Consider the following 13,629-nt stretch of genomic DNA (forward strand, 5'->3'; position numbering starts at 1 on the left):
TTCTTACTATAGAGTAACCACCATTATAATTTCACTAGTTCTGAGCAAAAGGAATTATTTTAGCTTGGAATTTATTCAGAAGATAGTTTCACATGCAAGAACACTGGGCTTCAGAATTTCACATTACTGTTCAGTAATTAATCATATTTTTCAGAATTAATTAGTAGTGGATTCACCACAAAGAAAGAAGAAAACAATCTCATCACAGTAAGACTTTTTCATAAGATAAAAAACTGATCTTTAATTAAAAAGCCTGGGAATGCCTTTTTTGACACATTTTGATACACTACATGCAAATGCATCTAATACAACAAAACAATTCATAACCTGATGTGCTTTTTTAGATTTTGACTAACTTATCCTTGAATTCCTATTGAAGGTTTTGGACAGACTCTATTGCACATCCAAATTAATTTATAAGACCAAATATGAGCTTGTAACCTTGTTTACCTGCCTGGCATTTACTTTGTATATCGACAAATTCAAACAGATGGGTATGGGTTGTTTATGGTGCTCAAGCAAAATAATATCTTTAATTAATTCTGCTTTCTCTGGTTCATTGTCTAGAATCTTTGGAGTAATTAAACTCCCCTTCCCAGATCCTTTAAACCTGAAAAAACATTCAACTGTCTTCACAGAAAGGTTATCTACACACAGCAGCCATCAATTCATTCTTAAACTACTGACGAGTTTGCTATATTGCTTTGTATAATATAGGAATTAACTTTATATTGTTTTACTTTTCAATTGGAGAGTTGTCTGTCTTAATAGATTTAAGAAATCAGAACACATACATCAGAATTTTCTATGAGGACTTAACACTTTATCATTGAGTTATCATTGTTTTTGGTTCGAGGTCGGGGTCCATTCCAAGATTGGTATCCAAGTCGGGTTTTCAGACAAAATTAGGTCAAGGCCAGATAGTCGATTAACACAATACTCCACAAGTGCCCTCCTGCATTTCCTATACAGTACACTACACAGTAGAAAGGAGTCCATTGTTCTTGTGTAGGGTTTGTCATTGTTGCAGGTGCAGATGTTGGTAGTTGTGGTATGAGCCTGCTGAGGCATGAAAGCTCCAGCAGAGGGACCTAGTCCTTTTGTATATAGACTATATTTAATACTAACAACACTGTACATTTAACTTTACATGTTTTACAAATAATACAGTGTTTTTTTTTTATATATACTAGGTTCACATTTATTCATGTCACTACAACCAGAGATTTGTGCATGCTCTTTTGACACTAAAAGGCTTTCTATTCTATTCTAATTTTATGTCGTCTCACCTGACCATAAAATACAGTCCCAGGTGTCACTGAGATACAGTTTGGCAAAATGTAATGCTTTTTGTGTGTTGTGCTGTCAGAAGAGGCTTCTTCTTTGCAACTCTGCCAATAAAACCACCAGATTAATGCAACCAATGTCAAATGTTACTTTTTGAAACACTGTATTGTGATGATGCCAGACTCTCTTGGAGAATCTCCAATTATTGCTCTTGGATTATGAATTTGCCTCCCAAACCACTCAAAGAAAGTAGTGGTAAAATAGTCTTGCATCCTTTTCCTGGCAAGGTAGTGACTGTTCCAGTAGTTCTAAACTTGATGATGGACAATATAGTAGAAACTGGTAGGCTGAGCTTCTTGTGAATTGCTTTACCCAGTAACTTGTGGAGGTTAATAACCTTTTGCCTGCAAATTTCAAACCTAACCTCTAACTTTGACCAGGACGATGAATGCTACTAATGGATTGCTTCTGTGTTAAACCTCCTCTTACAACCCATTAAAACAAGGGAGCTTTGGAAGTCTTTATACAAGTTCCAGAAGCTTACAATTAACCTCCAGACAACAGAAAGGATTATATTTGCAGGATTTTAATTGGATTTTAATTTCAGACATCTATGTACCTAAATGTAGTCAAAATAAATTAACCAGCTTACAAAATCCATGGTGTTGCCCTACAGCTCGAAATACCTGAAACAATATGTATAAATCCTGCAAATCTGCCTATTTGGAACAAGTGAGTGCAACTGAATTCGAGTGGAAAGAAATTAAGTACCAGAACAATCCAGTGCTTGTATCTATTCCTACAAACAAGCAACTCTTGATTACTGTACAGACTGACTGATAATATATAAGAATATATTATCTAGAATATAAGAATTATTAGCTGTGTCTCTTGAGACTGATAAAAACAGGAAAGAGCCACATCCAGACCTGGTGTCTGGAAAAGATCACACATGAAATATATAAGGGGTATATTGGGCAGTTAAAGGCCAATGGGAATCTCAGCTTTTTCTATATCTATATAAATATTGAAATCTGAAACTACTTATTTTATTGCTAACAATGCAGAAAAATCTGAGCAGATGCAGTGCCTGGCATATAACTGCAGGGCGATGAATAAGACCAGGCTCTTCAATATTAATAATGACCAACATACACTTCTCTTGCTTCTTGGATTATTTACTGCTGTCTGAGGCACTCTACCAAAAAGAAAGTCTGGAGCTGTCTGCTTCTGTTAGACAGAAAGAAACCTACTGAAGATCAATCTTTAAAGCACAATTTATTTATAGCACCTGGAATTATGACTAAAGTGCTTATTATGTCAGCATTTTTACTAGCACACTGAGATTCCTCATTCAGTTTCAAATGAGGCTGGGTAGTACATGATTTTAACTCAAAGCAATCTTACAAGAGGAAGAGTTCAAAAAGCAATAACAGCTCTTTAAGCTATTGTTCTGACAAAAAAGTAATCTTGAGTTTAGATCACAAGTTAGTAATCTCCACTTTATCCATTACTAACGTCCATCATGGTTGTGGAGCAATCTTGACAGTGTATGCATGCCTTATTTGGCAGAGGCTTAAGATGCGACAGATGAGTTTGTAGTGTAGTATGAAAAAATACATTTGTGATTGTTGTGATTGCTGGCACTGTCTGATTACATTGTTCCACTTCCTCTTGACATAAACGTAGAAAAACAGAAAGGAGTAACCTTTGGGGCACAGGCTAGAATTTTCAGACTGTATGTCCCTGATTTTCTTAGAAACTGAAACAGAAACTTACAAGGGTATAAACTTAATATAAAGCTGCCAGTTCAAGTACCATTATAATATAGTTGGTATATATTAAAATCAATAATTTGTCTCCTTTTCTTGCCTAAAATCTCCCTCATGTCCTCCTGCCATCTTAAAGACCATCTTAACTAGTATTCCTAATCCCAAACTCTAAACTCTGGTTGTGTAGCAGGTCTGTTGAGAAAACCTAAGACAAGGCATCATAGGGTGATAGGGTTTTCTTCAGCTTAGTGCCTATGAATTCTCTTCCAGTGTCTCTGAGAAGCTCTCCATTCTTGTGTTTAAAAGTCACTTAGAAAGAGAACAAATATTAAACTTACTATTCCTAAATTTAGGTGAACTGCACTTGGCTTCACAATCAATGGATTCCAAACTGTCTTGAATATTGGTGTGATATTAAAGCATATACAAAAATAAAAAGCATTAGGTGTTAATTGCCACTTTACATTTTTAGTTTACTCTGCTGCATAGCAAGGCGCAAAAATGTTGAGTTCATAAACACAGGGCTCAGGCACACTTTATAGTGTAATGAAGCCCGTGCAGTGCTAAGGAGCTGTTGATTAATGATGAATCTGGCACAGAGCAAAGCATGTCGATTGTGGCAGCTGCAAAGTCAGGACCTGCACATGAGTAACACAGACACAAAAGCAGAAATATGAGCATATAAACATTTAGCGGGAATTTCTCTCTTGCATTACTTGGGTCTCTTGCAGTGCCAACCTCCAGAATAATACTCTCTTACAATGCTTTAACCAATCAAAAATACAGTGTGGCAATATATCATATATAATTTTGTAAATTGCAAACGGCCCTTTGAAGTTATTGATTTTATGTTATATGCATATAGCTATATTGTGTATAGCTACAAAATATGTTGTCCAAAACACTGGTAAGTCATAATTCTCTATAAAACTGCAATAATACTGTATGCTAGTATTTATACACTTACCTTCAGTGCAAATCTGTATTCCAACACAGCAGTAAAATTCAATTTCTTAAATATGGGTTCGTTTTGCTCAAGCCTTGGAAATTCTGAAACAATCCAAACAAGTGCAACTACTGCAAAGTGTTCAGAACTACAAAGTCTGATGGATTCTCCCTCTACCTTAAATAAGTCAAGGTAAACTTGGTTTAATTAGTTAAGGTAGTTCAGTACATCCAGAAAGTATTCACAGCGCTTCATTTTCTCCACATTTTATGTTACAGCCTTATTCCAGATGGATTAAATTAATTATTTTCATCAAAATTCTACAAACAATACCCCATAATGACAACATGAAAAGTTTGTTTGAAATCTCTTCAAATTTATTAAAAATAAAAAACAAAAAAAGCACATGTACATAGGTATTCACAGCCTTTGCTCAATACTTTGTTGAAGCACCTTTAGCACCAATTACAGCCTCAAGTCTTTTTCAGTATGATGCTACAAGCTTGGCACACCTATTTTTGGGCAGTTTCTCCCATTCTTCTTTGTAGGACCTCTCAAGCTCCATCAGGTTGGATGGGGAGCGTCGGTGCACAGCCATTTTCAGATCCCTCCAAAGATGTTCAATCGGGTTCAAGTCTGGGCTCTGGCTGGGCCACTCAAGGACATTCACAGAGTTGTCCTGTAGCCACTCCTTTGTTATCCTGGCTGTGTGCTTAGGGTCGTTGTCCTGTTGGAAGATGAACCTTTGCCCCAGTCTGAGGTTCAGAGTGCTCTGGAGCAGGTTTTCATCAAGGATGTCTCTGTACATTGCTGCATTAATCTTTCCCTCGATCCTGACTAGTCTCCCAGTTCCTGCTGCTGAAAAACATCCCCACAGCATGATGCTGCCACCACCATGCTTCATTGTAGGGATGGTATTGGCCAAGTGATGAGCGGTGCCTGGTTTCCTCCAGACATGAGTTCAAGCTTTGTTTCATTAGACCAGAGAATTTTGTTTCTCATGGTCTGAGAGTCCTTCAGGTGCCTTTTGGCAAACTCCAGGCGGGCTATCATGTGCCTTTTACTGAGGCGTGGCTTTCATTCTCCTCTTTGGTCTTGGCCATGGTGGAGAGTTTGGAATCTGATTGATTGATTGCTTCTGTGGACAGGTGTCTTTAAGAGAGTGCTCCTAATCTCAGCTCGTTACCTGTATAAAAGACACGTGGGAGCCAGAAATCTTGCCGATTGATAGGGGATCAGAAGGTTCTCCTCTCTCCACAGAGACACGCTGGAGCTCTGGTCAGAGTGACAATCGGGTTCTTGGTCATCTCCCTGACTAAGGCCCTTCTCCCCCGATCGCTCAGTTTGGCCAGGTGGCCAGCTCTAGGAAGAGTCCTGGTGGTTCCAAACTTCTTCCATTTACAGATGATGGAAGCCACTGTGCTCATTGGGACCTTCAATGCTGCAGACATTTTTCTGTACCCTTCCCCAGATCTGTACCTCAATACAATCCTGTCTCAGCGGTCTACAGACAATTTCTTGGACTTCATGGCTTGGTTTGTGCTCTGACATGCACTGTTAACTGTGGGACTTTATATAGACAGGTGTGTGCCTTTCCAAATCATGTCCAATCAACTGAATTTACCACAGGTGGACTCCAATCAAGTTGTAGAAACATCTCATGGATGATCAGTGGAAACAGGATGCACATGAGCTCAATTTTGAATGTCATGGCAAAGGCTGTGAATACTTATGTACTTATGTACTTTATTTTTTTATTTTTAATACATTTGCAAAGATTTCAAACAAACTTCTTTCACGTTGTCATTATGGGGTATTGTTTGTAGAATTTTGAGGAAAATAATGAATTTAATCCATTTTGGAGTAAGGCTGTAACATAACAAAATGTGGAAAAAGTGAAGAGCTGTGAATACTTTCCGGATGCACTGTATGCCTGTATGACGATATCAGTACTTCAGCATCAACAAAACTGAGAATAAATTGCTGCTCATAAAGAAAAGTTCTTAGTCTGTTCCCTCAATTTGAAGATAATTATAATCGAGCCACTGCAGGTATTTCAGATGGAGTTATTGAAAATAATATATCAGTAAATTCAAATACTTGGCAATAAATCAGTAAAAAAGAAAAAACACTCAATATGGTAAATTATATTCATATGTAAGATATTATAAGGACAGAAGTTAATACTTTTCTTATTTACTCTTACTTACTAGTTAAGCACACAGACTAAAGTTTGGAAGTTTTTCAGCATCTCAAGGAAGCCCTGAAAGTTCTGTCAATTCCACTGTGAGTAAACACTACTATACATTGCACACATGTCAATGATCAAATGTTGACAAAGACTTGCAGTTTTGCATTATCATTTCTGAAAAGAACAAAACAAAAATTCTGTTCACTCCAAATTGAACAGTCTGTTCTCGCTGGCTACTTTGGGCTTTTTTAAAATATAAATGTACTCATTGGGGATATTTACAGCTGATGTTATTGGAACTCCTGAAATTGTATTTCTCGTGAGACTTGAATATTATGCAAACATTATCTTGTTTGTTTTCTTCTGGCAGAGGACCTGCACTTAATTTTTCTTATCAGGACTGTGTCTGTGTTAGTTACAATACAATTAATAGTATTTTGTGATCAGCATTTTCAACAATACAGAGGATATATTATCTTAAAAAGGTTAAATTTTCTTGCTTAAACATAGCTGTGAGACATTCTTTTAAATTGCCTACATTTCTGCTAAACATCTTATGTCAAAAAATATCCAGGAACATTTTCATTAATGCAGTGAAACCTATTAATGATGTGATTTATATATGCCTGTAAGGGAAGGGTATCCTACAGTCTCAGAAGGCCTGTTCCTTTTATATTCCATGCAGTTATCAAACCCTACATAACTTCCTAAACTCCATTAGATAGTAAAGTAATTGCTGTCACTGTTCAATGTATTGTAAATTGGCTGTATAAGCTAAAACTGGTTTATGGTTCCACTACAATTATATGATCAGTGCCACATCTTTGGTCAATAAACTGGTCTGAAAGCTATTGCTGTGGCTGCTGCAGTGTGTCAAAGCACAGTACTTTAACAAGCTTTGATGAGGTAGTCCAGCGGTTTTCAAACTGGTCCTGGAGTACCCCATGCCCTGCTGGTTTTTGTTCCAACCGAGGTCTTAATTACTAAATGTAACAGTATATTGCTTTGTTAGTTCAATTAAAGGTTCAATTAAGCAATTAAGACCTCGTTTGGAACAAAAAACAGCAGGGCAGGGGGTACTCCAGGACTGGTTTATAAACCACTGAGGTACTCTATAACCAGGGCCAGGAGAACTGACTCCTTTGGGCTTACAGCACTCAGACAATCATGCAGATAACTCATTCATGCATTACATAATTGACATTGATCTAATGTAGTGAGACTTGCTCCTGGACAGAGTCATAGTGTGTTTTATAGAGAACTTAAAATCCCCAGTACCTAAAGACCTGGAAATAGTGGTCAGTGAAGCCAATTAAGTTAATAGCTGATTCAATTAAGTAATTTAGAGCTCAGACAGAATTAAAACCTGTCGCTCGTCAGAACCAGGAGTATTGTATTGCCTCTCTGAAGAATAATTAAGACATGATCACAATATGAAATGAATGTCCTGTTTTACAGGAATTTCGGCAACATTGCAGACAAGGAAATGAATAGTGCTATGACTTTTGACTATTAAAATAGTCAAATATTCTATTGATAATTTTTTCAATTTTTCAAATAATCAAGACATAGGATTATTGAATATTTTAATAATTGTATACTCATCATAGCCCCACCTAGGTGATTAAGTACTTGTACACTTTCAGTAACTCCAATCACTGAAACATCAACAGAACAAAAATGGCAAATGCTTAGCACATTAACTGCACAAACAATTAGAATAAAATAACCTGTTATCATTACATTCTACTTGTAGCATATACATTGGTCACATCATCAATGGTGGGGCTAGTGTAATAAATGATAAATAAATGCATGTTCAGACATTATGACTTGTAGTACTATAAGAGTGGGTCTCAATGACGTAACATATTCAGCTTGCAGATTAATGCAAAGGGGTTTCGAGATATTCAGAAATTTACAAATACAAGGACCACGTCTTAGTCTGGGCTACAATATCTAGTCCACTATTTAAATTTGACCACACAGGCAGAAAACAATCAACAAGAAAAATACAATTGTATTTAAGTGTTCTAACAAAACTTTGCACTATAGTAGTACTTGTGGTAGTTTCCTCTACAGGGCAGGGATAACAAAGGTGAATTACTAGAAAAAATACTCCATCCATCATGTATTATTTATACTTTTTGAAACACATAAATATAAATTCACTGTCTTAGTTTGCATTACATTAATTAAATAATCAGTTCCTGATTTATAATTGGTAAATTACATTTGTTTTGGTGCATGGCTCTGGGCATTGCTGGGTTAGACAGGCTTTGACCTGAACTGGAAAACACTTGATAAGGAAATCATACCCGTTCTGTGTGGCAGTAACATGTTGGCTTGCAGCCCTTGGGATATGTGAACATGTGACACCTTCTGTTCTGAAAAATGACCAAAGAATCTCTTAGCTTTTTCACAGATTATAATGATGTGACATCATCATCATTGTGCTTTGTATAATGTCCATACCTTCATGGGTTGTGTTTTCATGTACAGTACTGCAGTATCTAGATTAACTGAACTGTGATCGTTTTAGTTCTTCTTTCACAAAACAATTTTTTCCCAATGTAGAAATGTAAAACACACAATAGCCAAAAAGCATTAAAAAATTGTATTTTATTTATTGCTTCTCACAATGCTTCTATTTTAAAATGTGGGGTCCAAGCTTAAGTACATTTTAAGAAGATTTAAGTGTTTCAGAGGGATTCAAAATACTTGTTTTCTTCTTCCAGATACAAAGCTGCAGCACAGAGTTTTTAAGTACAGTAGATATGCCTATTTATAAATACTATGTCAAGAGTCATTCAAATAAAATGGACTACGTCATTGTAGGTTGGCAAATAAATCAGCTACACAGCCCAGAATGTTATATGATTTTTCAAAATACATGAAAAACGATTAGCAGCCCTCTACTGTCAACTTGTACACTGTGAACACAATAAATTCAGGAAATGAAAATACTAAAGTGGCCTCCAAAGGCAGACGGTTTCTCTTCTTGTCTGGGCACACATTCCCATAAATGCTGCTGTTTCTGACTGAACCAAGAATACACATAATGTAAAATGACTTTGAACTGAAATGCATTTAAAATGTATACAATAAATCAAATATAGTGAGAAACCTTAAATCTCACTTTCAAAATTGGCTGCATACAATTATTAATTTACTTTGTAAAAAGAGTGGGTAAATAATTTCAAGCTGCCAGGAAAGTTTCTTAGTACCAAGCTTCACTTCCACTGTACATAATTTTCTTTTAATTTTGTTCGCTTCTCATTTGAAAATGGGAACTAGGCGTAATATTATACAGAACCACATTTAATAACAGATAAGACAGATTCTACAAATCTACAAAAACACTTTTTCTCCAGAGCAGAATATATGCAGATTCAAATATATGATTTGCAAATATGCAAAGTGTTCAAATATAAGTCAAAGCTGCTGATGGTTGTCAGGATTGCTATTCTGGAAAAGCCCATCCCATCTGGCCACAATATAGCACTGCAGAGCACTGTGGGTCCTCACCTGAATCTGTCTACACATGGGATGAAAAGGCTAATAGATTTCTAGAATACGGTTCCATTTGAAATCAGAGTCTTTGAGTCTTTTTAAATCCCATCACAAAATGTTTTTTAACACTTTTATTTTTAATCCATGGTCGGCCTTTTTTTGGCCAGCTGAGACCATAGAGATACCAAGCCTAAGGTGCACATGAAACGTGGGGTGCTGCCGAGGGCCGTGCAGGTGTGCGCACAGATTTTGCCAAACTACGATGAACACCATGGTGGAGGGTGGCTTTGCTCCAGGGAGCAGCTAAGCTTGTTGTCTCATGGACTCTCTCTCCTGCTGAGGGCACCTCAGCATCTCCTCAAACGCCAGGTCAAATGTATGGCATGGTAGAGTGGTGTCATCGAGTACTGGGCCCTTGTTGGCCTTCGATACAGCTATCATCAGATGACCGGTGCAGTCAGGCTGTAGGGAAAGATTGTCCAGCAGCAATTGCTGAATCAGTGCTAAGAGGCTGTACCCCAGCAGTGTAAGACTTCTCTGTAGTTCAGCACAGGTTATTAGGACATGCATAGTCCTTCACTGGACCAGCCACGGCCAGAACCAAAAGTTGCAATGGTGGAGCTGCTGAGTGTTCCAGGCCTGCAGTCTCAGCACCCTGAAAGGAATTGCATGTGTCCACTCTTTCATTAAGTAGGGCACAGATGCTGGGTGGCTCCAGGAGGAACTAAGCTCCTGCACAGAATATGGCAATGTCTAAAGTTTGCTTGTCTCATGAGAATTAGGCTTATCCAGGGCAACTAACAACTGTTACAATATATTTCACATTATTTTTACATACAACTACCCATTTATACAGCTGTGGTTTTACTGGAGCGATTTAGGTAAGGGGTACAACAGCAGTGGGATTAAACCCACGACCCTTACTCATGACCATCTCATATGAGATGCAAATGAGGACGTCACATCAGTGGGGTTTGGTGAAGAAGCAGGAAAAAGGGCTGTGCTTCTACATCACCCCACTGACAGGCCTATTGGTGGCTTTGAAAAAAGTCTCAGATCCTCCCACTTGTGTGGTGCATTTTCCATACTGATGACTGCTATTGTGATTGCAACAGAAAGGGTGATTCAAACCTTTATTTACAAATGGTGGGAAAGCTTAGAGTTTCTGACAGTTTCTGACTCAACCTACTGGAGGAAAAAGATCACTGAAGATAGCCAAGTAGAAGTCACAATAAAAACAACAATTGGGATATTAATTCTTACAAAGAATGGTTTATAAAGTGAATATAGAACAGCAGAACAATGTGAAGTCAGACAGACGTGTTGCACTAAATGCCTTCATGAGCCAAACTGCTTCTTCAGTGTTTCCAAATCTTTCTTACATCCATTATTCTGAAGTAGCTAGGCTCTTGGTGAAGTCTTGGCAAACATGTGGATGACAAAATACAAAAAGGCATTTACAAACTTTGAATTGGGTTCTAATGCTGGGAAATGTACTGAAAGGATTAAACAATTACTGTTTACAAAAAAAAAAGTATTTGGATTGAAGTTTCTCCAATTAACAAGTCTTTCTGACAATGTACAGGTTTAGGAAGTCATAAAGGACAAATTATGAATAGGATTTATTTCTAATGGGCATACTTTTTTTAATTTTTCCCATGGTATTGCAGTCAAAGCTACCAAAATACCGGATGATGGCAGACTATACATAACCACTAACTGTCTTGTCATCACAAAGAGTGTGGAATTTATGACTTCTGGAATTCAGAAAAGCTTCAGTCATATCAAGGGAACATGATTATGTTTGAATTTTGATTTGCTGTTACTGCTACACATCTTTGTTCTAGTATACTGAAATACTGCATACATTGCTAGCTATAGGAAGGAAGTTTTGTGTATAAATGGTTAACTTGTGAACATTCTTTACAGCAATTTCATCATATAACAGTCATTCTCAGTCATGTGCTATATACAGTTCTGGAAAAAATTAAGAGACCACTTAACACTGATTTCTGAACTTGGAGTGGTCTCTTAATTTTTTCCAGAGCTGTACATACCTAGGACTGCACTTGTTTGAAACAGTCAAGCCTCTTGGAATGCTACCACAATTATCAAGCATTTCCTGATTACAGAGAAGTGTACCAATCACACAATTGCAAAATAGCTGAAATTAATGTCAAATGCTGTCTGCACTCATTGAAATTCAAAAATATTTGGCTTCCCTAACTGCCAGACTACTTTGATGACTCATTTACGAACATACCTACTGTTTATTTTCAGTATAAACTCTATAAACCTTAAAAAGAAAATATTTCATTTTACTTTATTATCCTTATATTATTTACATGCCAAATTTGTCCCCTTTCTATATATTTACAAAGTTAATAGTTTATACTGCCATTACACAAAAAGTAAATTGCAGAATATGATTAAGAATCATACATTTCTAGCATATATTACAAAAGTATATGTTTGTGCCATATGACAAGCACCAACATACACCATCAAATTTAGATATTTATAAGGAAGACAATGAAGAACACAATGAAGAAGAGATATATAAAATATTTGAACTTATTGTCATCTGGCCATAGCTTCAATCTTCAAAGCACTGAAAAACACAGTACTACCTAGCAACTGCCTATAGGCCAGTGGTCCCCAACCTGAAGCCTTAAAGAGTCGATCTTGAACAACTCAACAGCAAAATGACAACAAGCAATCACCCCCCCACCACACCAAGACATACTGGACTCTGGGATTAAACACAATCGCTGTGAGTAGCCCTCACTTGCAGGCAGGTTGGAGACCAGGTTTGCATAAAAAGAATAGTTGGAAGCAGCTATTTTTTACAGATAGGTTTGCCAGTTAGGCCTGCAGAAATACAATTGCTGGGTATAGCTCCTGTTTGATTGCTTGCATAAATAACAAAAGACCCCTGAAACAATGCCCATTAAAAGTACATGTATATATTCCACTGTACTTCTGCCACTTCTTGAAAAGTTGTTTATATTGCTTCATGAGTAATAAGTGTCTCTTCCCTTGTATGCACTGAATAAAATATCTGGAGTTGACAACGAACTGGAATCCTGAATCTCTTTGGATATTGGAGAATAAATCCACTACAATAATGCATACCTCTTCACTTACCCGGAAATCTGTACTAATGATTGGACACAATACCAATGAATCAGACAAGGACCAATTCCCTGTGGTAGGATTTATTAAGGTTAATAACTCTAGCACTATGGCAGCATGGTAGTCCACATATCAAAAAAAAGATGTAACTGCAGAGCTAAATGCTTTAACTTTGATCATCCCTTTTGGACTGTCAACATAAAACAATTGGTGACTGACTGGATGACAATAGTTGGTGAACTACTTCTAAACACCTTACAACACCTTTCTCTTATGTGAAAGACAGTCATCAGCTACAGATAGTCTTTTTTTAAAGAATACTGCATTATTTTGCTACTTTGTTAAGAGATGTAGCAATCCAGACTTTGCAGTGGTTGCCTCCCTCTTAGATTAAGGAGATATGACAAAACCAAGACCAGTGTAGAAAGGTAATATAAGACTCTTCTTCTGCTGACTGACGCACTGCACCAAAAGTCTTGAATCAGGGAAAAATAAGAAATAAGCAGCCCTAAGAGTCCTCAAATGGTGACACACCCCTAAGTGTTACAAGAAACAATATTGTAGAAAAAAAATGTAGATAGTAAGCTGAAGAATGGATATTAGATAAGTCTTACAGAAACCTCCCCCACCCACACCCCACAAATAAAGTAAAATTATTACTAACATGTTTGTTTTGCATTACGGTGTATTTTGCAAATGTGTCTGCAGCTTCCTCTCATTGGGTGAAACTTGTGATCAGCATTACTTATTTGATTTGTAAAATTAAGCAAATATTATATGAATGC

The 13,629-nt window shown here is 36.9% G+C and overlaps 1 protein-coding gene across 1 annotated transcript in view; it reads right to left on the reverse strand.

The window, feature by feature from the left end:
- Window positions 1-13,629, reverse strand: part of bicd1a (bicaudal D homolog 1a) — a 102,711-nt gene that overhangs the window by 25,468 nt on the left and 63,614 nt on the right. The window lies entirely within an intron of this gene.

This window comes from Amia ocellicauda, chromosome 15 (assembly GCF_036373705.1).
Source record: "Amia ocellicauda isolate fAmiCal2 chromosome 15, fAmiCal2.hap1, whole genome shotgun sequence".
Lineage (NCBI taxonomy): Eukaryota > Metazoa > Chordata > Actinopteri > Amiiformes > Amiidae > Amia > Amia ocellicauda.